The following is a 24,891-nucleotide window of genomic DNA, read 5'->3' on the forward strand; positions in this document are numbered from 1 at the left end:
GTGCACTGAAGTCAGTGCACAATCCTCACTCTGCCCTTGGCTTCCAAGCCTTGGTTCTTTGCTGATTTACCTTGTCTGTTATCTTTCCCTGCTGTGGTTCTTAACTGTTTCTTTATTGCTTTACCTTGCATCTTTGGTTCATGCCATTTACCTTGTTTTGCTCACTGCCTTAGTGCATTGTCACCATTGTTAGCCTAGGAAGACTTCTTGTATGCTCCTATCCCTGTGGACAAACCCCCACTCATCACTATATTATAAATCTTGACCTTGTATACTTGCAAGTGTTTTGTGTGCTTCCCATTTTCACACCATTGAGCTCCAGACTCCATGATGATTATCTTACGAAGACGAAGAACTACTCAAGGAACCAGCCGACCAAAAGGTATGTGGAGACTTGAACTTATCTGTCACTTAAAAGTCTATCTACTCTATCTCCTACTCTTGAGACAAAAGTCGTATAAGTATGATAGTATTCATACATACACATTTGCTAATTAGAGCCGAGTTTACTGGCCTATCTTTTTCTCGAAATATGTGTTGGTAAGCTTTTGCTTTAACCATTTTCATCTGTACCCGTGGCGAAAGTCATGATGACGTTTCAATCTTGAAAATAGCTTTAATGACGATAGTCGATTCTTTTTGTCTAACGACTATTATAACATTATAGAAGAATGTTTCAATGATTGAAATGTAGAGTTGAGATTACCAACTATGAATATAAGCATATATAGTGTGTTCGCACATTAGTGTATAAATCCATGTGCAGGAAACCAAGTGCGTGCATATGTGTGCATGCGGTATTGGTGAAGGAGACAGGTTAGGTACGCGTACCCGTACCCGTACGCGTACTGGTGGAAGTTTTCATACCGAAAATTTCTGTTGTAGTTTGTGAAGTTTGCAAACTGAAAACCAGTCACCTTAGGTACGCATACCTGTACGCGTACCCACAGAAGTTTTCGAACCGAAAATTTCTGCTGAGTTTGTAAACTCAAATACGGTAGCTAAGGTACGCATACCCGTACGCGTACACAAGCTGGTTAATTCTCAAATCGGTAGTTTCATGAACTTAAAACAATAAATAATAAGGAATGCAATCTTTGCAAACCGTGGCTATATTGTTCATGAATTGATTCAAGTGAATCAAACCGATTTTGTTTCAATTGTGTCTATGAATAAAGACCTAAGCAATTGAACAACTCTTGAACTAGTTCTTATGAGTCATTTGAACTAGTTATGAGAAAGATGAATACGGTTAATATGAAAGTGCTCATATGGCTAACAATTGGTTAACTATTTGTGAACCAACCCAATGTACACGTTTAGGTACAGTTACTCAAACTTAAATGAATACATTTCATTTGTGTGTGGGACAAGCTAAGTTTCGATCTAACTGTTGAAAGATATTATCTTGTATAAGTCATGTTTTTTATCTAACGGTGAATATTGAATGCTTTGTTACCAAGGTAACTTAGATTGCAAACCCTGATTTGAAAACTATATAAAGGAGACGTCTAGCAACTGGAATAACTAATCCCCACACCTCCTGTGTGAAACTAGTTGGTTTGATAGAGTCGATTCTCCTTTAAACGTAGGTTTCTTCTCGAGACCCTGTCGGTTAAAGACTTAAAGACTTCCTTGGGATTATGAAGCCAGACGAAACTACTTCTCTTGTAGTTGAGCGATCTGATCTTGCCATTTTTTATCGTACGAGTTCAATTGAAATAATTGACTTGATATTATATCTACGACAGGGCAAGATAAAATGAAACCACAAACATCTTCGTCTCATCGTTTGTGATTCCACAATATCTAGTTTCTCTACCATACGATTTAGATTATTGTGAGGTGATTGATAATACTAGGTTGTTCTTCGGGAATATAAGTCTGGTTTATCAATTGGTTCCTGTTCACCTTGATTTATCAAAAGACGAAACAAAAATTGTAGGTTTATCTATGGGAGACAGATTTATCTATCATCATAGACTTTTCTGTGTGATACAGATTTTTTTATTAAACTCTTCGACTTTGGGTCGTAGCAACTCTTGGTTGTGGGTGAGATCAGCCAAGGGAATCAAGTGCGTAGTATCCTGCTGGGATCAGAGATGTAAGGAGCGCAACTGTACCTTGAATCAGTGTGATATTGATTAGGGTTCAACTACAGTCCAGGCCGAAGTTAGTTTGTAGTAGGCTAGTGTCTGTAGCGGCTTAATACAGTTTGGTGTTCAATCTGGACTAGGTCCCGAGGTTTTTTCTACATTTGTGGTTTCCTCGTTAACAAAATTTCTTGTGTCTGTGTTATTTCTATTCCGCATTATATTTTGTTATATAATTGAAACATCACAGGTTGTGCGTTGATCAATCAATTAGAATATCCAACCTTTGGTTGTTGATTTACATTGATTGACACTTGGATATTGGTCTTTGGTACCATCCAAGTTTATCTCTATAGTATTTGATAAAGACTCGCATATTTCCATTTGCTTGAGTAAAGATCAAATCGAGAGATAAAGTTATTAACTCCTTAATATACTTTTTTATTAAGATTGAGTCTGACTGTCTAGTTGATTCTCTTAAAAGTATATTAGAGTTAGTCCATACAGATTGCTAATCGAAATGTTGGGTGTGGTTGTTAGACCCCCGTTTTTTCAATTGGTATCAGAGCAGGCAAACACGTTTAAGACCTTATCAGTCTGTGTTTGTAAGCGATCTGACTCTATGGACAGAAGTGTTATCTCAATAAATGCACCACCAGATCCAGGGATTCCAGAATTCTCTTCCATGAATGAGTTAATTAAATCTGTAGAAGAAATTTTGTCTAAACCTTTACCAGGTTTAAAATCCCTTGAAGTTTTTTTAGAAATTGAAAAGAAACTTGAAAGTCTATCTTCTGATGTTAATCTATATCTTCAGAATGAACAAGAATTTCTCAACAGGCTAAATCAAGTCATGATGAATAGTAATCATGTCGATGTTGATATTGATTTTGTTAGAGCATAGCTCGGTTGAACCCACCAAGCGTTGGTATGTCAAATTTGGTTGTCATATTTTAGTGAACCAAAACTCATTTAAGAGTCGCTTGATTAAATGTACTAGAGTCAACTTCGTATAGGTTAGCTTGCAAGTATTAGGATATGAGACATTACAAGTATTGCGAAGACTTGAAGAAGTGAAGAAGTACGGAGCTACAACCACAACATCATCCTTCCACTTGAGGTTAGTGATATTTGACTTGAACTGTTTCATTCCCTAACGTATCTTTCAAGTCGTGCATATTGAAAACAAAACTGCAAAGCATGAACACTCTAGATAGATATAGTATTAAGGAATTCAATACGAGGTTTATTTCTTAACCATTAAACTTTGTAGATAAGACATCAACATAATCGTATGAATGTTATTGTGATTATGTATGTTTATGAGGTGAGGATTTCATCATAGGAAACAATGTTGTTACATGTGTTTTAAGGAAGTAAGTTCATGAACTTTGTTTGTGGACCGAAAAGGAAATCGCCAGGCGTTATTGGGGCTGTTCTTCATTGCATATCTTATGAACGACCAATATGTGTGATTAGTATAACCGCTCATGACTTGTTTGTGTTCTTGGTAAAACTATTCACATGAGGCCTGACTTTTGTATTGGTATGACTTTTATTAGTGAAACCGATCTTAAGTAATCACCTGTTGGTATGATCGAGTTTGTGTAGTTTGTAAGACCTAACACTGGGTAAAGGGGAACCGATCCTAGTAAGAGGTGCAACACGTCACAAAGGGGAAGAGATCCTTGTATGGGGTGCAACAAGGTTTATAGAAGGAATGTGAACCGATCCTATGGACATGTGCAACACGTTTTTAGGCAAAGGGGAACCGATCCTATGGACATGTGCAACACATATGAGTTAGATACCATATATATGTGGGGAACCGATCCTAGTACCTAGTTAACTGAATTTTGGTAAGCTAGTGTGACTATGCACAGTACTCACATGGAGGTAGAACCGAAACTTGTTTTGGTAGAACCGTTAATGATACGTATTGATCTTTGTACCTTGGTGACTATTATTATAGAGGCGGAATTCAGAATAATAATAGACGAAAACTAAGAAAACAGAACATAAAGAAGTAATTCGAAGAAATATATCTTCTCTAGATTATGAACAAGAAAACTATTACAATTCTCTCTTTGTTACGCTCACAATCTCTCTAAACAGTGGATGAACCTTAAACTGTTTGCTAAGCTTGCTTTTGCAATAATCAATATTTCCCACAAACTTTTCTTTAGGTGTGTCTGTAATACAGACCACTCTCTAGATCTAATTGTGTATGTATCAGAAACCACACTCTAGATGTCTATGTGTGTCTGTGTCACAGACCACACTCTAGATGTCTTAGCTATGAGCTAAACATCTCTATTTATAGTTTTAACGGTTTCCCAAACCTTATAGGAATCTATTTCCTTATATAGGAACAATTCCTTCTCTAGGTATATTTATATATCTAGAAATATTACCTTGTCTAGGAAATATTCCTTTTCTAAGTATATTTCCTTATCTAGGAATATTACTTGTCTAAGAATATTTCCTTATCTAAGAATACTGCCTAAAAATCAGTATTCCTTCCCAAAGTAGAAATCTATCCTCAATCCGTCTTGAGGATCACTAGTTCCCGGAGAGATGAAGATACACATGTATCAGTTAAACCCATGATTTGTGATTGAGAAGTTCTTAATCAATCGCATAGCTTTTGAAAGTCAGATGAACCAATTCTAAACTTGTTTGGAAGTATGGTAAATCGGTTTCAAGTGAGTAAGTATGAAAGAGGACTTACAAAGAAAGGATGTCGACACACTTGGAACGCATGCAGTAATGCGTATATTTTTTATTGTTCAAAGATATTCCTTAACGACTAAGAAGGAAGTAAATCCCAGGATCGAAATTAAATAAGTTAAGAATCTTTTAATTAAGGTTTTTAATTATATATGGAAAATAAGAATTAGTAATGTGCATTTGCTAGCTAAAGATTTTTCAAGAAGATTTTTGATCATTATTTTGGACAGAGCATTCTCAGGAATTATGAAAACCGAATATGGAAATTATTATAGAATATCTTGAGAATATTTTTGGTTTTGGAAATTCCTTGATGTCCAAAATTCCTTGTCTATAAATACTTGAAGTTTGCCTTTCTAGCAAACTAATCCTTCGTGACAGTAAACTTCCTCTGTTGTACTGTTACTGGTGAAATCGCCTATTCGGAGAGGAGATTAACCTAATTAGGCGAAATCTCTTAAGTCCGCTCAGTTTAAAGTCTTCTTTGGGATTGAGAAGCTCTAGCGCGTACCATTGGTGGGAAACTAGATAATTGCGGTTTATCTTTTATTTTCATATTGATTTGGTTGACTAACGGTGGTTGAACTTTGATTTCACCTAGTTTGTTTATGCTTGAGAATCTTCTCTTCTGATATAAGATTCACTCAAAATAGTTCAAGGTTTCGACAGGGATTTATAGACTGTTGTTAGTGTTAAAGATGATCTTATGATAATCCATTGTTAACAGACTCCGTTCTGTGTGTGATTGATCACAAGAGATTCAAGTAGTTGTGTGCAGGTGTTTATTGAAGATCTAAGAAGATTTGAAGACAAAGAAGAGATAGAAGATTTTTGACTTGGTTATATAAATCTTTGGTGTGCACAATACTTGTTTCGGTAAAAGAGGATCCAACTATAATCGATCTATCCTTGTGGTATTTTGATAGAATAGTTGTGTAGATCGGCATCAATACGTTTCCTTGGGATTAAAGGTATTGATTACAAAATCTTAACGATTACCTTTTGGTAATTGAACATAAGATTGATCTTGGAACCTGGCAAAGGAGTTTATGTTAAGATAAACAGAAGAGCATTTGTCCAACTCATATCACTTGGTTGAAGAGAGTTGATACCAAACAGATTTGTTGTTCCTTTACTGTTTGGAATACGAACCAAATGAATTGGTCCAAGTACGTGACTTGTTTACAGGTCGGAGGCGTGGGAATACAGACGGAACTAGGTGAACTATAGGTTTAGTTACTTGGTCTCAACTATACGAATGTGGTTTATTTTGTATATCGTATTAATCCTGAGAGTATTCAATTATGGAAAGGTCCCAGGGTTTTTCTGCATTTGCGCTTTTCCTCGTTAACAAAATCTTGTTGTGTCATTTACTTTGTATTTCCGCATTATAATTTTTTTATTATAATTAAAGTAAATTACACAAACGTTAATTCCTATTTACTTGATAAGCAATCCTATTGTGTTTGGTTAAGTCCGAAACTTGGTATCAAGTAAACATACTTCGTTGTTGTATTGTCTCGATCTTGTATCCATAAATGATCACACGAAGTGTCAGCCGATTTGTTGTATTGTCTCGACTCAGTCCATAGACAATCAATTTCGGGGAAAGGACTTATAGGAAGGAAAAGTTTTAGCTTGAGGTATATTTGGGTTCCCTCGGCTTTTCAGATTTATTAATCAGTGAGAGCAGTGCTCCTCTTTTGTATTCTGTTAGTTGTAACAAACTATACATGTTACATGAAGAGTTTAAATCTCAATCAAATGAGAAATCAACCTCAAAGCATGAACGTCTTCATAAATTAATTCCTGATACTTCTTGTCATGATGTTGTATTCACTCTTAAAGAATCCAGGATGTCTTCTCTTACCATAAGAATTTCCCTGTCCAATACAAAAAACTATCAACATAAAAGATGGAAAAAGAGAAATCAGAAAAATTCCTTGGTTCTGATTATGCTCTGTGATAGTCCTATAAAAATTATGTTCTGGAGTGATCTCATTATTTCGAGATGTAAGAGTTGTTGGAAAGAAGCTCTCTCTTGGTATCATACTGTGCAAAATTGATTGTTGTATCTACAAAAATTACTCAATTACAAATGAATGTTGAGCTATTGCTCCTTATTTGTAACAAACGAGTCTTTGTCTTGCACACGAGTGGTTCACATACGCTAAACCAGAACCGTCTCGCGTATGAATCTTGTTGTCAAACGTGTCAAATGGTTCACTCAACACTTAAAAGAGAAAAAGGATATATTTGGTTCTTTCACCCCTCTTCTTCTTTTCTCCAGTTCGCAAACGCAAGAAGAAACCGATCATTTCCCATACCCTCATCATCTTGACTCTCAACCAAATCAATGTCGGTTGTTCCTTTGGTTTCAGAATTAGCTCGTGAACGTTGGGTCGAGAAACCTTCGGTTATTTGAAGTTCGAGTGCTGGTTTGCCATTAATCAGTTCGTAAACCAAGCAAGTCCTTCTTCCCCTCTGTTGCTTTTTTTTGGACCAAAAATGGCTCCTAGGAAAAAGTTATGCCGTGGTGAAGGTTCAAGTTCTCAACCGAATCAGAACATAGATAGTGATGATGAGTTTGAAGATGATGAAATTGGTTCAGACGTTTTACAACCTTATTATGATCCTGCTCTTCAAATTAGTTTTACTAGTCTTCTTGCTAGGAATAAATATGTCAAGTTCCTAAAAGGGAAGTTTGTTATATAGAGGGTTTATGATCGAACTGTTAACGATCCTGAATTCCATCAGTTTATGAACCAACATGATTGGGGTTATGTTCATGATGGTCTTGGGTCTTCATATCCTGAAATGACCTGCCAGTTTTATGCTAATTAACCTGCATGCTGCTAACAAAGTCAATTGTTGCTTCAAGACAATGGTTGGAGGGATAAAATTTGAGGTAAATCGTGAAGTGATTGCATATTTGCTGAACTTATCACTTGATTGCTCATTTGCAATTCCTCAACCTGAAAATCTCATACCAACTCGAGCTCAGTTATCCGAATTACTTCTAGATAGAAGTGAATCATGGTCAGGAGGCAAGTTATTTGTTGACAACATCAGCTTTCACCTGAAGGTCTTCAACAAATTGGCAGTTTCAAATCTGATTCCAAGTACACTTGATAAGAATCTCTGGAGTGGAATCCTAGATGAGATGGTTTGCTACCTTATCTCAGGCGAAGAGATTGATTTCCGCGGTCTGATTATTCGTCAGATGATTCATATGGTTTCACAGAAAAAGAATCTTGGGTTCCCATGTCTTATCAGTAGAATCTGCAGTCAATATCGGGTTAAACCAATTGGCACCTACACTGGTTATGCTTCTCCTCTATCTCAGACTGACATAAACAAGATGAAGAAGCCAGCCTCCTCTGAAGACAATCTTCTTAATGAAAGAATTGAGTGCCTTCAGGAACAACTAAGTTACGTGTTGGGAATTCATCCTGAATTAACTGAACGTGTGTGTAAGATTGCTGAGAAATACAATCGCAATCAAGCTTAGATTTTTCGTTATCTATTAAACTTCTTATGTCGAACTACTGTTGTTTCTATGTTTGTAATAACTCTTATGTTTAGCCTTGAATGATTTTATCTTTCAATTAAAATTGCTACATATGATAGTTCCATGAGAAGTACAGATAAACCTTGTCAAAAGTTATCTTGTTTATATGTCGATATGCATGTATTGATACAAGATCGATGAACTTTTGACAAACAAAAGTTAAGCCTATTATGTCATATATTTATGGAAGATAGGTTAAAATCTTTTGTTTACAAGGATTATGTCTATTGTATGTCATTGTGCAAATAGTGATGGAAAATAGAATGAATCTTTGTATATGCCGCAGTATTGATCTTTCCCTGATCCATATTTTATGTGTATACTGCAATGCTCCCATAAGGTTTTCTTGTGTTGAGCATAAAACGATTGAGTTAATCATTCTTTTATGGTTAACACAGTCGTAGCTCCGTAAGTTCTCTTATGTCGAGCATGTTCAATTAAATTGATCACTTTTGTGTTTAATTTGATTGAGTATTCTGATTAAATTAATCATGGGTTTACTTGTGGTTAGTTTAATTGAGAATTTTGGATATAGAAAATCGTTTCATTATGGTTTTTGGTGTCCAATAAAATCCTTCTTTTCTTGTAAAAGTAAGGTCGCTCTTGTTGTTCTTTCGGGAATGACATCAAATGGGGGAGAGTTATTTTGAACTTGCGCTTAATTTCCATATCTTTGTGGGGAGTGCGGCTGTGGAATTATTTAGGGGTTATCTTGTATCTTTATAAACTCCTTGATGAATGCATTTAGCTTCGGCTTTATGATTCCATATAAATAAGTTGATATGTACTTTTCTTTGGTCTTGAAGCGTCTTCGTGGAAATTTCATTAGGATCCCGTTTTCGTACCTTTGACAATTTTATTGACAAAAAGCGGGAGAATTAATATGTAGTTCACACTACAAATACATATGATTTACGTGTTTTACGGGTCATTATGTAAGGGGGAGTTGTTTTCATGTTGAGACGAAAGTATTGACTAAGGGGTAGTGATACATATCACCATAGTATTGTTGTCGAAGTTGTGATATAAGAACTTTGATGATGTGTAATAATACTATGACACTGTATAACAATGATCAAGAGCTTTTGTTTTCTCATTGTTATGGCTACGGAACTTCAACAACTATGATGCTGAATTGAACATCTATGGAATCATGGGAGTACTTGGAAAAGACGAAGTTTTCGAGTAATGTTGAAGCACCAAGGAGATCAAGCATGTGGACGAGAAGCTACAAAGTTTTATCTATTTTGTAATCCATATGTATTGATAGTTTTGTCACTAAAATTGGCAAAGGGGGAGATTGTTAGAGCATTGCTCGGCCGAACTCGCATGCGTTGCTATCTCAAGCATGTTTGTCAATGTTAGTGATCAAAACTATATGTCTTGATTTCTAGTTTACTTATGACTAAGTCTCGGTCTAGGATAGTTAGGTATAGTTGAGCTCCAGACTCCATGGCGATTATCTTACGAAGACGAAGAACTACTCAAGGAACCAGTGGAACTTCATCCGACCAAATGGTATGTGGAGACTTGAACTCATCTGTCACTTGAAAGTCTATCTACTCTATCTCCTACTCTTGAGACAAAAGTCGTATAACTATGATAGTTTTCATACATACACATTTGCTATTTCGAGCGAGTTTACTCGCCTATCTTTTTCTCGAAATATGTGTTGGTAAGCTTTTGCTTTAACCATTTTCATCTTTACCCGTGACGAAAGTCATGATGACGTTTCAATCTAGAAAATAGCTTTGATGACGATAGTCGATTCTTTTTGTCTAACGACTATTATAACATTATAGAAGAATGTTTCAATGATTGAAATGTAAAGTTGAGATTACCAACTATGGATATAAGCATATATAGTGTGTTCGCACATTAGTGTATAAATCCATGTGCCGGAAACCAAGTGCATGCATATGTGTGCATGCGGTATTGGTGAAGGAGACAGGTTAGGTACGCGTACTGGCGGAAGTTTTCATACCGAAAATGTCTGCTATAGTTTGTGAAGTTTGCAAACTGAAAACCAGTCACCTTAGGTACGCATACCCGTACCCGTACCCACAGAAGTTTTCAAACCGAAAATTTCTGCTGAGTTTGTAAACTCAAATCCGGTAGCTAAGTTAAGCATATCCGTACGCGTACCCAATCTGGTTAATTCTCAAATCGGTAGTTTCGTGAACTTAAAACAATAAATAACAAAGAATGCAATCTTTGCAAACCGTGGATATATTGTTCATTAATTGATTCAAGTGAATCAAACCGATTTTGTTTCAATTGTATCTATGAATAAATACCTAAGCAATTGAACAACTCTTGAACTAGTTCTTATGAGTCATTTGAACTAGTTATGAGAAAGATGAATACGGTTAATATGAAAGTGCTCATATGGCTAACCATTGGTTAACTATTTGTGAACCAACCTAATGTACACGTTTAGGTACGGTTACTCAAACCTAAATGAATACATTTCATTTGTGTGTGGGACAAGCTAAGTTTCGATCTAACGGTTGAAAGATATTAGCTTGGATAAGTCAGGTTTTTCATCTAACGGTGAATATTGAATGCTTTGTTACCAAGGTAACTTAGATTGCAAACCCTGATTTGAAAACTATATAAAGGAGACGTCTAACAATTGGAAAAACTAATTCCCACACCTCCTGTGTGATACTAGTTGGTTTGCTATAGTCGATTCTCCTTTAACCGTAGGTTTCTTCTCGAAACCCTGTCGGTTAACGACTTAAAGACTTCATTGGGATTGTGAAGCCAGACGAAACTACTTCTCTTGTAGTTGAGCGATCTATTCTTGCCATTTTCTATCGTACGAGTTCAATTGAAATAATTGACTTGAGATTATATCTCGGATAGTGTTAGAGCATAGCTCGGTCGACCTCGCATGCGTTGCTATATCAAGCATGTTTGTCAATGTTAGTGATCAAAACTATGAGTCTTGATTTCTAGTCTATTATAGCTAAGTCTCGGACTAGGATAGAAAAGTGTAGTTGAGCTCAAGGACTTCATGGCGATGCATCATACAACGACGAAGATCTACTCAAGCAACCGTGGAACTTCATCAACAAAAAGGTATGTGGAGACTTAAACTTATCTATCACTCAAAAGTCTATCTATTTTATCTCCTACTTCTTATGAGACAAGTCGTATGCTATATAGACTGGATCATACACATTTGACATTTCGAGCTGAGTATTCACTACTTATCTTTTTCTCGAAATCGTGTGTTGGTAAAGCGTTTCGCTTTGATCAAGTTTATCTTCACCTAGTGACGAAAGTCATGAAAAGTTTTAATTACCTTGAGAATTTCTCTGACGTGAAACGGTCTGTGAATAACGACTATATAACATCCTCTGAGAATGCCTCAATGATTGGAATGAGATTTTATATTACATAACCATGTATTCCTTAATCCGAAGTTTTCGAACTTTGTTGATTGAGAGAAACCGGAGGAATTGGCTTTTCCAAGTACGCGACCTCAGTTTGCGAAGTCAGTCCGTGAACTGACGGAGGTTCTCTTGCCGAGAATTTCTGCTGGGATTTTCCAAAAAATCGTTTGCATGTTTAGTTCGCGAACCTAGTCCGCGAACTGGCGGAAGTCTCTTTGCCGATATTTTCTGCTGAGTTTGGAAAACTCTATCGGTTACCTTAAGTCCGCGAAATTGTTTGTGAGCTTAAGTGGTTATGATCTAAAAATGTGCTCTGAACATGAAACTTAAATTACTAAGGAATGCTTTATGCAAACCGTGGCTATAAAGTTCATGAGTGTCTTGTGTAGTTACATAAGATCTCATAGCAATTGAACAACTCTCTAACTATTTCATTTGAGTCAATTGAAATAGTTATGGTGAAGAAGAACTAGGTTAATATGAATTGCTCATATGGTTAACCTTTTGGGTTACTATGTTGAACCAACATACATGTACACGTTTGGGCATGGTTTTCACAAACCCAGTAAACGTCTACCTAAGTGTGTGTGACAAGCTAAGTTTTCGATCTAACGGTTGAGAAATATTAGCTTGAATCTAAATCAGGTTTTCATCTAACGGTGAATATGGATTGCTTTGTAACTAAGGCAAAACCCTGATTTGAAGGCTATATATAGGAGACATCTAGCATTGGGAAAAACTAATCCCCAAACGTCTGTGTGATACTAGTGCGCTCGCTAGAGTCGATTCTCCTTTAACCTTTGGTTTTCTTCTCTAAAACCAGGTTAACGAATTAAAGACTTCATTGGGATTGTGAAGCCAGACCGATACTACTTTTATCGTAGTTGTGTGATCTGATCTTGCATCTTCTATCGTACGAGTACAATCTATTGATTGGCTTGAGATCGTGAGAGTTTTCTGATAGGCAAGATAAAGAAGTCACAAACATCTTCGTCTCACTGTTTGTGATTCCTCGACAAACCGCTTGTGTAGTCAAGAAGGATTGTTGAGAGGTGATTGATTAATCTAGGCTGTTCTTCGGGAATATAAGACGGGATTATCAATTGGTTCCTGTTCACCTTGATTTTATATCTTAAGACGGAACAAAAACCTAGGGTTTTTCTGTGAGAGACAGATTTATCCTTTGATAAACTTTTCTGTGTGAGACAGATTTGTTTGTTATCAAGTCTGCGATTTTGAGTTGCAGCAACTCTTAATTGTGGGTGAGATCGGCTAAGGGAATCAAGTGCGCGGTATCCTGCTGGGATCATAGGCGTAGGAGTAAAACTGTACCTTGAATTAGTGGGAGACTGATTGGGGTTTAACTATAGTCCAGTCTGAAGTTAGCTTGTAGTAGGCCAGTGTCTGTAGCAGCTCAATACAGTGTGTATTCAATCTGGACTAGGTCCCGGGGTTTTTATGCATTTGCGGTTTCCTCGTTAACAAAACTTCTGGTGTCTGTGTTATTTCTTTTCCGCATTATATTTTATATAATTGAAATAATACATGTTTTGCGTTAAGATCATCAATTGGAAATCCAACCTTTGGTTGTTGATTGATATTGATTGATCCTTGGATATTGGTCTTTGGTACCGTCCAAGTTATTTCTTTTATTTGATAAAGACCCTATTGTTTTTAGCTTGAGTAAAAATTAAATCAAGTGAGAGATATTAACTCCTTGAGATACTTTAATCTAGATTGAGTCTGACTGTCTAGTTGATTCTCTAGAAAAGTATTTCGGAGTTAGTCCATACAGATTGCTAAGCGAAATATTGGGTGGTGTTGTTAGACCCCCGCTTTTTCAATTGGTATCAAAGCAGGCAAACACGTTAAAGACCTTATAAGTCTGTGTTTGTGGCAATCTGAGTCTGTGGATAGAATCTCATAAGCATACCAAAAATGCCTCCTAAAGCTGTCAACTTTGTCAAGTGTCTCGGAAATACCTCAAAGGGTCACTCCTTAGATGATTCTTCCGAATCCCGAGGTAAGAAGATTGTTCCATCCTGTGTTGGTCATTCTTCCTCCAATGAGACATTGGACATAATGGCAAAGGCTGAAAAGGAGCTCACCAGAATTTTAAAAAATTCTACAGAGTTTGTTGATCTCAAGGATCATGTATAAATCATTGATGAATTTGAAAAGTCTATTGATCGTGAACAGGTACTCTATAACATTATAGGGTCATTCTCTGAGGAAATTGAGAAACTTCTTCAAGAAAACAATATACAACGTGAAAAGATTTGTGATCTTGAAAAGCTGGTTAAAGAAGGCTCAATTAGAGAAAAATGTTTGATCAAGACGCATTCATCTGATCTTGACAGACTCCGTGTTGAGAAAAAGAAACTTGGAGCATCACTTGTCATAGCCCATGGACAGTGCAATACCTTGGAAAAGGAAAACTATGTTTTAAAGAAAATTTCTTCTGCACAAACTAATTCTCATGAGTTACTGTACAGAATGAAATTTCCTCCAGATGAAGATTGTGTCAAGAAAAGCTTTTATAACTTACAATCTTCTCCGGTGGCTATGAAGTTTAAACAAGTACAAGTTATTGCTTCTCCTCCACGAATCTGTACCTTCTATGGAAAAGGAAATCACCATGCTATCCATTGTTTTGCCAGAAAGAAAAGTGTTTCTGAACTTCACAAATTGCTTCTTTTTACTGTCAATAGAGTAAATAGTCGGACGACTGCTACAGTGAAGGTCCCTTTCACAAGAACCAGAAATCTTATAAAAATGATCTCTCTCCTAGAAATCATTACAAGATATTTGTAAACTCTCGGGCTATCAATGAAAGCATGTCTTGTGCTTATAAGAACAAATCTGGTAAATATAAGTCTAGTGTGTGGAGACCAATTTCGGAAAATCCCCTAGAACCTATTTCTAGAGGTCCTAGACTTTGTTATCAGAAAGGTTTCTCACCAGTGATTCCTAGAAGGACTGTGAGACGCACGCTTTTCCCTGGAAGCTGCAGTGAAAGGACAAGAAATGCTGAGATAAGATATCCTGGAGGAAATTACAGCTACTCTCTCAGAACCTATGGTGAGACTATGTCTCCCTATGCTACCTAACAACAGAATGTTCTATTCTTGTTTCTAACTTGAGAGATACAAGGATAAGGATTTGAGAGATGCTCAAGTATTGTGTTATTTTTCTCTAGCCTGTATATCTTTTGTTGTAATGCTCTTCTCTAGTTTTCTTTTCTTTTGCCACTATGACCTTTTGGGATGGAGAATCTTTGAAAGCTGCACAGTGTGCAATATTTCCTCTTAGGGCCATCTGTCTTTTGGTCGGCCCACGAACGTCCGCATCTCCTCAAGGAACTCTAGGGTTTCTATCCAGGGAATTCACAAACATATATAACTCTTATACGTGTTTCATTTTTCTTCAGAAAGGAGCTCTATGTAAATTGTTCCCAAAGAAGAAGTTAACCCTATGGTTGAGGATGATCTCAAAGGATGTGATTCTGGTCAAGAGTTTATACTGAAGAAGATGCTTGAAATAAAAGAGTATAACTCTTGGATTGGAGAATCTGTCAAGGATCTGATTCGTGTTCAGAATGAAGTTAAGAACGAACTGGCTAACCTTCAATTGCAGATAAACCAGCTTATTGATGGACAGACGAAAATCCTTGGTACTCAGAATATCTTGATCAGAAATCAGAAGAAAGTTATCCTTGATTGTGCAAAGGCTCGTCATTATGCTCGCACTGTTGATCGGAAAATTAATGTTCTGACTTATGAACATGGTGTGTCTACAGTCAACAGAATCAAGGATATCAGTGACTCATACTTTGATGGACCATTTCAGAGGTATGAAATTATCAAGGAAAACTGAGGATATTTTCAGATACCGAGTATGTCTTCTTTTGAGTTGGAAGAATAACTAGCGTTTTGAATAGCGAAGATTGTGACTACACATAGCTATCTTTGTTTTCATCTTCTTATGTTTATTTTTTAGGTTTATTGGTTTATGTTTATGATATTATTTCAGTGTTAATCTGTTTTGAAGTATTGCAATATTTTTATGGGATATGTATTGTTTGCGTCCGTGAACTTGAAGGTCCCATATTGTGTCAAAAGTATAGTCGTTCGTGAATTGATATTCGTATTGATGAAAGGACGAATGGATTTTTGACAATTACAAAAGTTATGCCTATGCAGTCATTTATTTGATGGAAAATAGGATGAAATCTTTTGTTTGACAAGGATAAAGTCTATTATGTCGTTATGCAAATAGTGACGGAAAATAGAATAGATCCTTGTATGTTATCCACGGTATTGATCTTCATTGATCCATTTTGTTATGTTTTACCGTGAAGGCTCCATTGTGTATCTTATGTTGAGCAACTTACAACTATGTCAATTAATATTGGCCTTGTTGGTTGTTACATGAGATGCTATATGTTGAGCATTCTTGAACTAAATTAATCATCTTGATTGGTTATTTAGTTATTTGCTCCGAAAGTCTTCTTTTGTCGAGCAAAATCTTTTGACAATTAAATTGATTGTTTAGGTGATTAGTTTGGTTGTGTATTCCAATTAGATTAATTATAGGTTCTCTTGTAATTAATCTAGTTGAGTTTTTCATATATTCCACAAGTTCTTGTGTTGAGTATATGAACGGCTATACTAATCATGCCCTATTGGTTGATGTAGTCGTATATTCCGTAAGGTTTTCCTTATGTTGAGTATTTGAACGATTAAGGTAGTCATCTCCGTGAGGTTATCTTAGTCGTAGCTCCGTGAGTTTTCTTATGTTGAGCACAATCAATTAAATTGATCACTTTTGTGGTTTGATTTAGTTGCGTATTCCGATTAAATTAATCATGGGTTTACTTGTGATTAATTTGGTTGAGTTTTGGATATAGAAAATCATTTCCATGGTTTTTGGTGTCCAATTAAAGAATTATTATTTTCTTTAGAAATTAAGGTCGCTCTTGTTGTTCTTTCGGGAATGACATCAAATGGGGGAGAGTTCTTTTGAACTTGTGCTTAATGGTAATATCTTGCGGGGTGTGTGGCTGTGGAATTTTATAGGGGTTATCTTGTATCTTAAAACTCCTTGATGAATGCATTTAGCTTCGGCTTTATGATTGCATCTAAATTAAGTTGGTATGTATTTTTTCTTTTAGTCTATGAAATGTCTCTTGTGGAATTTCATTATGATCCCGTTCTTTTACCTTTGACAATTTTATTGAAAAAATGGGGAGAAATAATGTAGTTCACACTACAAATACATATGGTTTTCGGATCATTGTGTAAGGGGGAGTGGTTTCCATGATCGAGATGGAGTATTGACTAAGGGGGAGTGATACATATCACCATAGTATTGTTGTTAAAGTCGTGATGCAATTGGACTTTGATGTTACATAATGATACTATGACACTGTATAATAATGATCGAGAATCTCGATTTCTCTCATTGTTATAGCTACGGATCTTCAACAACGGTGGTGCTAAACTTACAACCTTTGGGATAATTGAAATACTTGGAAGGACGAAGATTTCAAGGAACGTTGAAGATTAGACTATGGAATAGGAGCCACTAAAGTTTATCTTTTTTGTATTCCATATGTATTAATAGTTTTGTCACTAAAATTGACAAAGGGGGAGATTGTTAGAGCATATCTCGGTCAACCTCGCATGCGTTGCTATATCAAGCATGTTTGTCAATGTTAATGATCAAAACTATGAGTCTTGATTTCTAGTCTATTATAGCTAAGTCTCAGACTAGGATAAAAAAGTGTAGTTGAGCTCAAGGACTTCATCGCGATTCATCATACAACGACGAAGATCTACTATTCTATCTCCTACTTCTTATGAGACAAAAAGTCGTGTGCTATACAGACTGGATCATACACATTTGACATTTTGAGCTGAGTATTCACTACTTATCTTTTTCTCGAAATCGTGTGTTGGTAAAGAGTTTCGCTTTGACCAAGTTTATCTTCACCTAGTGACGAAAGTCATGAAAAGTTTCAATTACCTTGAGAATTGCTCTGACGTGAAACGGTCTGTGAATAACGACTATATAATGTCCTCTGAGAATGTCTCAATGATTGGAATGAGAGTTTAGATTACATAACCATGTATTCCTTAATCCGAAGTTTTCGAACTTTGTTGATTGGGAGAAACCGGAGGAATTGGCTTTTCCAAGTCCGCGAACTCAGTTTGCGAACTCAGTCCGCGAACTGACGGAAGTTCTCTTGCCGAGAATTTCTGCTGAGATTTTCCAAAAACTCGTTTGCGTGTTTAGTCCGCGAATTCAGTCCGCGAACTGGCGGAAGTCTCTTTGCCGAGATTTTCTGCTGAGTTTGGAAAACTCTGCCGGTTACCTTAAGTCCGCGAACTTGTTTGTGAGCTTCAATGGTTATGATCTAAAGATGTTCTCTGAATATGAAACTTAAATTACTAAGGAATTCTTTATGATAACCGTGGCTATAAAGTTCATGAGCCGATTCAATCGAATCGAATCATCTTTGTTTCAATTGTGTCTTGTGTAGTTACATAAGATCTCATAGCAATTGAACAACTCTCTAACTAGTTCATTTGAGTCAATTGAACTAGTTATGGTGAAGAAGAACTAGGTTAATATGAATTGCTCATATGGTTAACCTTTTGGGTTACTATGTTGAACCAACATACACGTACATGTTTGGGCATGGTTTTCACAAACCCGGTAAACGTCTACCTAAGTGTGTGTGACAAGCTAAGTTTTCGATCTAACGGTTGAGAAATATTAGCTTGAATCTAAATCAGGTTTTCATCTAATGGTGATATGGATTGCTTTGTAACTAAGGAAAAAACCTGATTTGAAGGCTATATAAAGAAGACATCTAGCATTGTGCAAAACTAATCCCCACACGTCTGTGTGATACTAGTGCGCTCGCTAGAGTCGATTCTCCTTTAACCTTTGGTTTTCTTCTCTAAAACCAGGTTAACGACTTAAATACTTCATTGGGATTGTCTATCCATATCGATAATACTTTTATCGTAGTTGTGTGATCTGATCTTGCATCTTCTATCGTACGAGTACAATCTATTGATTGGCTTGAGATCGTGAGAGTTCTCCGATAGGCAAGATAAAGAAGTCACAAACATCTTCGTCTCACTGTTTGTGATTCCTCAACAAACCGCTTGTGTAGTCAAGAAGGATTGTTGAGAGGTGATTGATTAATCTAGGCTGTTCTTCGGGAATATAAGACCGGATTATCAATGGGTTCCTGTTCACCTTGATTTTATATCTTAAGACGGAACAAAAACCTAGGGTTTTTTTTGTGGGAGACAGATTTATCCTTTGATAGACTTTTATTTTCCGCATTATATTTTATATAATTGAAATAATACATGTTGTGCGTTAAGATCATTAATTGGAAATCCAACCTTTGGTTGTTGATTGATATTGATTGATCCTTGGATATTGGCCTTTGGTACCGTCCAAGTTATTTCTTGTATTTGATAAAGACTCGCTATTGTTTTTAGCTTGAGTAAAAATCAAATCAAGTGAGAGATATTAAATCCTTGAGATACTTTAATCTAGATTGAGTCTGATTGTCTAGTTGATTCTCTAGCAAAGTATTTCGGAGTTAGTCCATACAGATTGCTAAGCGAAATATTGGGTGGTGTTGTTAGACCCCCGCTTTTTCAGATAGGGCAAGATAAAAAGAAATCACAAACATCTTCGTCTCATCGTTTGTGATTCAACAATATCTAGTTTCGCTACCATATGATTTAGATTATTGTGAGGTGATTGATAATACTAGGCTGTTGTTCGGGAATATAAGTCCGGTTTATCAATTGGTTTATGTTCACCTTGATTTATCAAAAGACGGAACAAAACTTGTAGGTTTATCTGTGGGAGACAGATTTATCTATCATCATAGACTTTTCTGTGTGATACATATTTGTTTCTTAAAGTCTTAGACTTTGGGTCGTAGCAACTCTTGGTTGTGGGTGAGATCATCTAAGGGAATCAAGTGCGTAGTATCCTGCTGGGATCAAAGATATAAGGAGCGAAACTGTACCTTGACTCAGTGTGATATTGATTAGGGTTCAACTACAGTCCAGACCGAAGTTAGTTTGTAGTAGGGTAGTGTCTGTAGTGGCTTAATACAATGTGGTGTTCAATCTGGACTAGGTCCCGAGGTTTTTTCTGCATTTGCAGTTTCCTCGTTAACAAAATTTCTGGTGTCTGTGTTATTTCTTTTCCGCATTATATTTTGTTATATAGTTGAAATATCACAGGTTGTGCATTGAGATCAATAAATTAGAATATCCAACCTTTGGTTGTTGATTTACATTGATTGACACTTGGATATTGGTCTTTGGTACCATCCAAGTTTATCTCTCTAGTATTTCATAAAGACTCGCAGATTTCCATTTGCTTGAGTAAAGATCAAATCGAGAGATAGAGATATTAACTCCTTAATATAATTTTTATTAATATTGAATCTGACTGTCTAGTTGATTCTCTTAAAAGTCTATTCGAGTTAGTCCATACAGATTGCTAATCGAAATATTGGGTGTGGTTGTTAGACCCCCGCTTTTTCAAGTATGACTAATACCAGACATTTGCATACCTTGATGATTTGTTGTATTGATCTGATCACCACCAAAATAAGATCCAATATTCTCAATACCCAAAGAAGCATAAGTAATGTGGTGACTAGCACCAGAGTCTACAAACCGAGGATTCTCCCCACCAATATTGGTTACAACAAGCATAGCATGCAGATTTTGAGGTGGGTGTTGCTTTGAAATACAAACGTCAATATCTTGTTGCACTCATATGCAGTGTGACTAGGTTTGATGCAAATTTGACATAAAGGTTTATCAGTATTGAAAGTTTGAGGCGTAGGTACCGAAGTAGGTGTAAAATATGTTGAAGCTAAAGAATAAAATTGAGGTTTTGATGAATTGTATGAATTGTGAGAAATATTAGACTTGAAGTTTGGATTGCATGGTTTTTTGCCCTTGTAATTAAGACTATGACTACTGAGTGGGTTGAAATGAGAAGGAAGATTTCTTTGTGAGTGATTATGAGAATTATGATTTTGAGTATAAAACGCAGTAGTAGTTGAAGTATTGGATTGAGAACCAGAAATAACCACTTCCTCACTAATTAACATGTAATGTAATCCAATGCTAGAAACATGAGGATTACATATCCTAATTGAAAGGATAATGAAGGATTCAAACCTCCCAATATAGTTACTACCAATTCATCATCGGAGATATTATATCTTATAGCAGAGACAGATTTTGTTAGAGCACTGCTCGGCCGAACTCGCATGTGTTGCTATCTCAAGCATGTTTGTCAATGTTAGTGATCAAAACTATAAGTCTTGATTTCTAGTCTACTATAGCTAAGTTTCAGACTAGGATAGAAAGTGTAGTTGAGCTCAAGAACTCCATGACGATCATCATACAAGACGAAAAACTACTCAAGGAACTGGTGGAACTTCATCGACTAAAAGGTATGTGGAGACTTGAACTTATCTATCACTCAAAAGTCTATCTACTCTATCTCTTTTCTTGAGACAAAAGTCGTTTTGCTATACAGACTTTGATTATACACATTTGTTATTTCGAGTCGAGTTTATCTCACTTATCTATTTCTCGAAATATGTGTTGGTAAGCTTTCGCTTTGGCCAAGTTCATCTTTACCTAGTGACGAAAGTCATATTATGTTTCAATCACTTGAAAATGGCTTTGACGAAAAATAGTTTGTGAATAACAACTATATAACGTCCTCTAAGAATGTTTCAATGTTTGAAATGAGAGTTTAGATTTATAACCAATGTTGGATATAAGCATTATGTGGTAACACATGCATGTATAATATCACAGGTTGTGCGTCTGAATCAATCAATTGGGAAATCCAACCTTTGGTTGTTGATTGAAATTGATTGATACTTGAATATTGGTCTTTGGTACGTTCAAGTGATTTCTCTTGTATTCAATTAGAGTCGCATATTTCTATTTTCTTGAGTAAGTATTGAATCGAGAAAGAGAGATATAACTCTTTGTTATACTTTATTAAGATTGAGTCTAGTTGACTCTCTTGAAAGTATATTAGAGTTAGTCCATACAAATTGCTAATCGAAATATGGGGTGTGGTTGTTGTACCCACGCATATTCAGATTTGGTAGCTTGTTTGACATCTTGAAGTTGTATGCGTAACTGTATAGCATGTGTTGTGGAGGTTCTTGATAATATTGATTCATCGTTGCTCTAAAGTTCGTAAGAAGAAGTAGCACCAACAAAGTAAGGAATAACAACTTCAAAAATTATAGATTGGATCCACAGAATGATCGTTTGATCTTGATTAATCCAAGTAATTAGCACCAAAACCTGTAAATTAATTAGGACATTCATCAGTATCCTCAAGAAATGGTAAGATCTTGAATTTGCGAATCACTAACACCAAGAGAGCTTTCCAGGCGATGAAATTATTATCACGAAGTTTAAGTTGAATCAAGTTAGTGAGTTGATGAACGCGAACAAAAGTAATATCGGTGGAAATAAACATTGTTAAGCTCTCTGAATCTGGAAATGTTTGAATCATGTATCAGAAGAAGAAAGGATATCGGAGAAGATGATGATTTCGATAAGAACGGTAAATTTTCTGATCAAGATTTGATTATTTCGAAAACATATCAAGAAATGAAAACCTAGTTTTTTTATCCCTTTGATACCATGAAGATTGACTCAAAGAGAAGTATTATTAGAATCGATCATTAACCAGTACAGAGATGTCAGAGGACTTTTTATACAAACACGATAGGAAAATACAACTCATTATAGCCGTAGTCCTTTAACAGAAACAATGAATTTAACAAGTAAGTAACTGTTATACTTGATAGAATATTACAGAATCGAGTAAATAAAATATTAACTACCGTTAATAGTGTTATACTGTTATTAACCATTTATCAGGGATATGATTGAAGATGATAGGTGTATGAAATTTTTAAGTGGATTAATTCGTAAATCCAACTTGAATCCTAATCTGAACGAAGACTAATTATTTGCATGATATAAAAAAAAGGACTTGGTTGTCATTATATTTATCAAAGACTCTTAGATTGTTATCTACATACATGTCAATTATTTATCATTGTTTGATTATTTTCTTACTAATTTGTCTAATACCAAAAGTCTACTCTTCTTTCTCTAAAAATCGAAAGTTCTAAACATCAAAAGTTTTAAGATTATTTCACCAGTAGCAGCCAAGTACTGAACCAGAATAGATAGAGCTACAAGACTGCAACCAAAAGAAATACATAACTTATTAATGGTTTTATAAAGCTAAACAAAAGACGAAGAATATATAGGTTATGCATTCGTAAAGAGAAGAAGAAAATGCAAACAAACATAACATGAGTCTTTACTATTTATATTGTTCTAAATAAAATAAATACTACTTTAATTTTTGGAAAAGAGTTACTGTCACTTTTTTGTTTCAGTCTAAAAATATGCCAAATTGAAAAGATAATAGTAAGTCATTTTCAGAAATGGAGGGAGCATGTGCTCAGAAATAGTTACAAAAGAAGAAGTTCGATAAGAAAATATTTTTGTAACAGAAAATTATAGTGTGGAAATATGGTATGCGTTCTCGCTGAAATAAAATATATTTTACTGCCTTGAGACAACCAACCTTGAGGCCTAATGAACCCAGATTAGGAAAAAAACTATTATTGAGGCTGCAGGATCGGAACTTTGAGCGCAAAAAGACAAAATAGGGTCATTTAATAGTAAACTCGGAAGCCTCTTTTCATATATTTTTGATAATGGATAAATCACCCTTTATTAATGAACTTAATTACCTAAACTAATTTTGTAGTTAGATTAAATTAATGAATTTATTTATAATTAGTATTGTGAATCAAGTAAAACTTGAATTTATTTATTTTTTTGAAATTTTAGAGTCTCCTATGGCTAGGACTCAAGAGTAACCTAGCCGTAAAATTCTATTTATGGCTGGGTCTTTATCATTTCCAAGACATAAGTGAAATTTTCGGTGTCACTACGGTTGGGAGTTCATGGAAAAAAATAAACCTAACTTACGACCGAGAGTTCTTCATTTTCCAGCTGTAATTGTACATTTATCTAACGTATGGTTAGGAGTTCATCAATTCCCAGCCAAATTTATTGTTTACGCCTGGTAGTTTATCAGGTTCCAGCTGTAGATGTAGTTTATCAGGTTCCAGCTGTAGATAGTTCCTGAAACTGAAACTTGAAATTAAAGTTCGATCAACCTAACCTATTTAAGCAATCAAAAGAAAGAAAAAAATGGTGAAGTTTTCAATTCTTACCCAATAGAAGTCATTTCTATTCGACGACTAATCCTCGTTTGGAAGCAAAAAAACAAAAAAAAAGTTTGAGGGAGAGGGAAAATAGATTTAGGTTTAGTTAATAAAATGATATAGTTTTAATATTTACCACATATTAGATCCCCTATCTGTATTTAGGATATTTGATCCAATGATAACCCTCAAAGAAAAAAGATGCAATCCTAATAATAGGTTTCTAAAAAATAATGATATTTTGATTAAAGTCATCATTGTTGTCAATCTGGGGACAACAAACTAAGTCTCGGCATTAACGAGATAGAATGGTTTGGATTGAGAGTCTAAGAACAGTCGTTTGTTCTTCACATCTTCTGATGACTTATGCATCTACAAGGATGAAACTTCTGAAGTTGCAATACCAATTTTACATCTTTATATATGCAATTCAGTAACATCCCAGAATGACATATAAGTAAAATAATGTCCAATAGATGAACAAACATATTGAATGCCAAGTGGTCAGAGCGAGCATTATGGTGAAGGAAAAAATCTATCGAAGGATTTCAAAAAAAGCAACCTCTATAAGAGAGTAGCATCATGTTGGCTAATAGTTTTGTCAGATCTTTAGAGCAAACAATATGGGAAGGAGTTTTCATCCTTCTTCTCTACTGAATGGGGAAATGTCAAATATGATGGCAGCTAAAGGCTAGATTGTGTAGTTTTCGTATTTGGTTCCATAACTTTGTAAAAGCTTGTTGAATT

Source organism: Papaver somniferum, chromosome 1, assembly GCF_003573695.1.
Source record: "Papaver somniferum cultivar HN1 chromosome 1, ASM357369v1, whole genome shotgun sequence".
Taxonomy (NCBI): domain Eukaryota; kingdom Viridiplantae; phylum Streptophyta; class Magnoliopsida; order Ranunculales; family Papaveraceae; genus Papaver; species Papaver somniferum.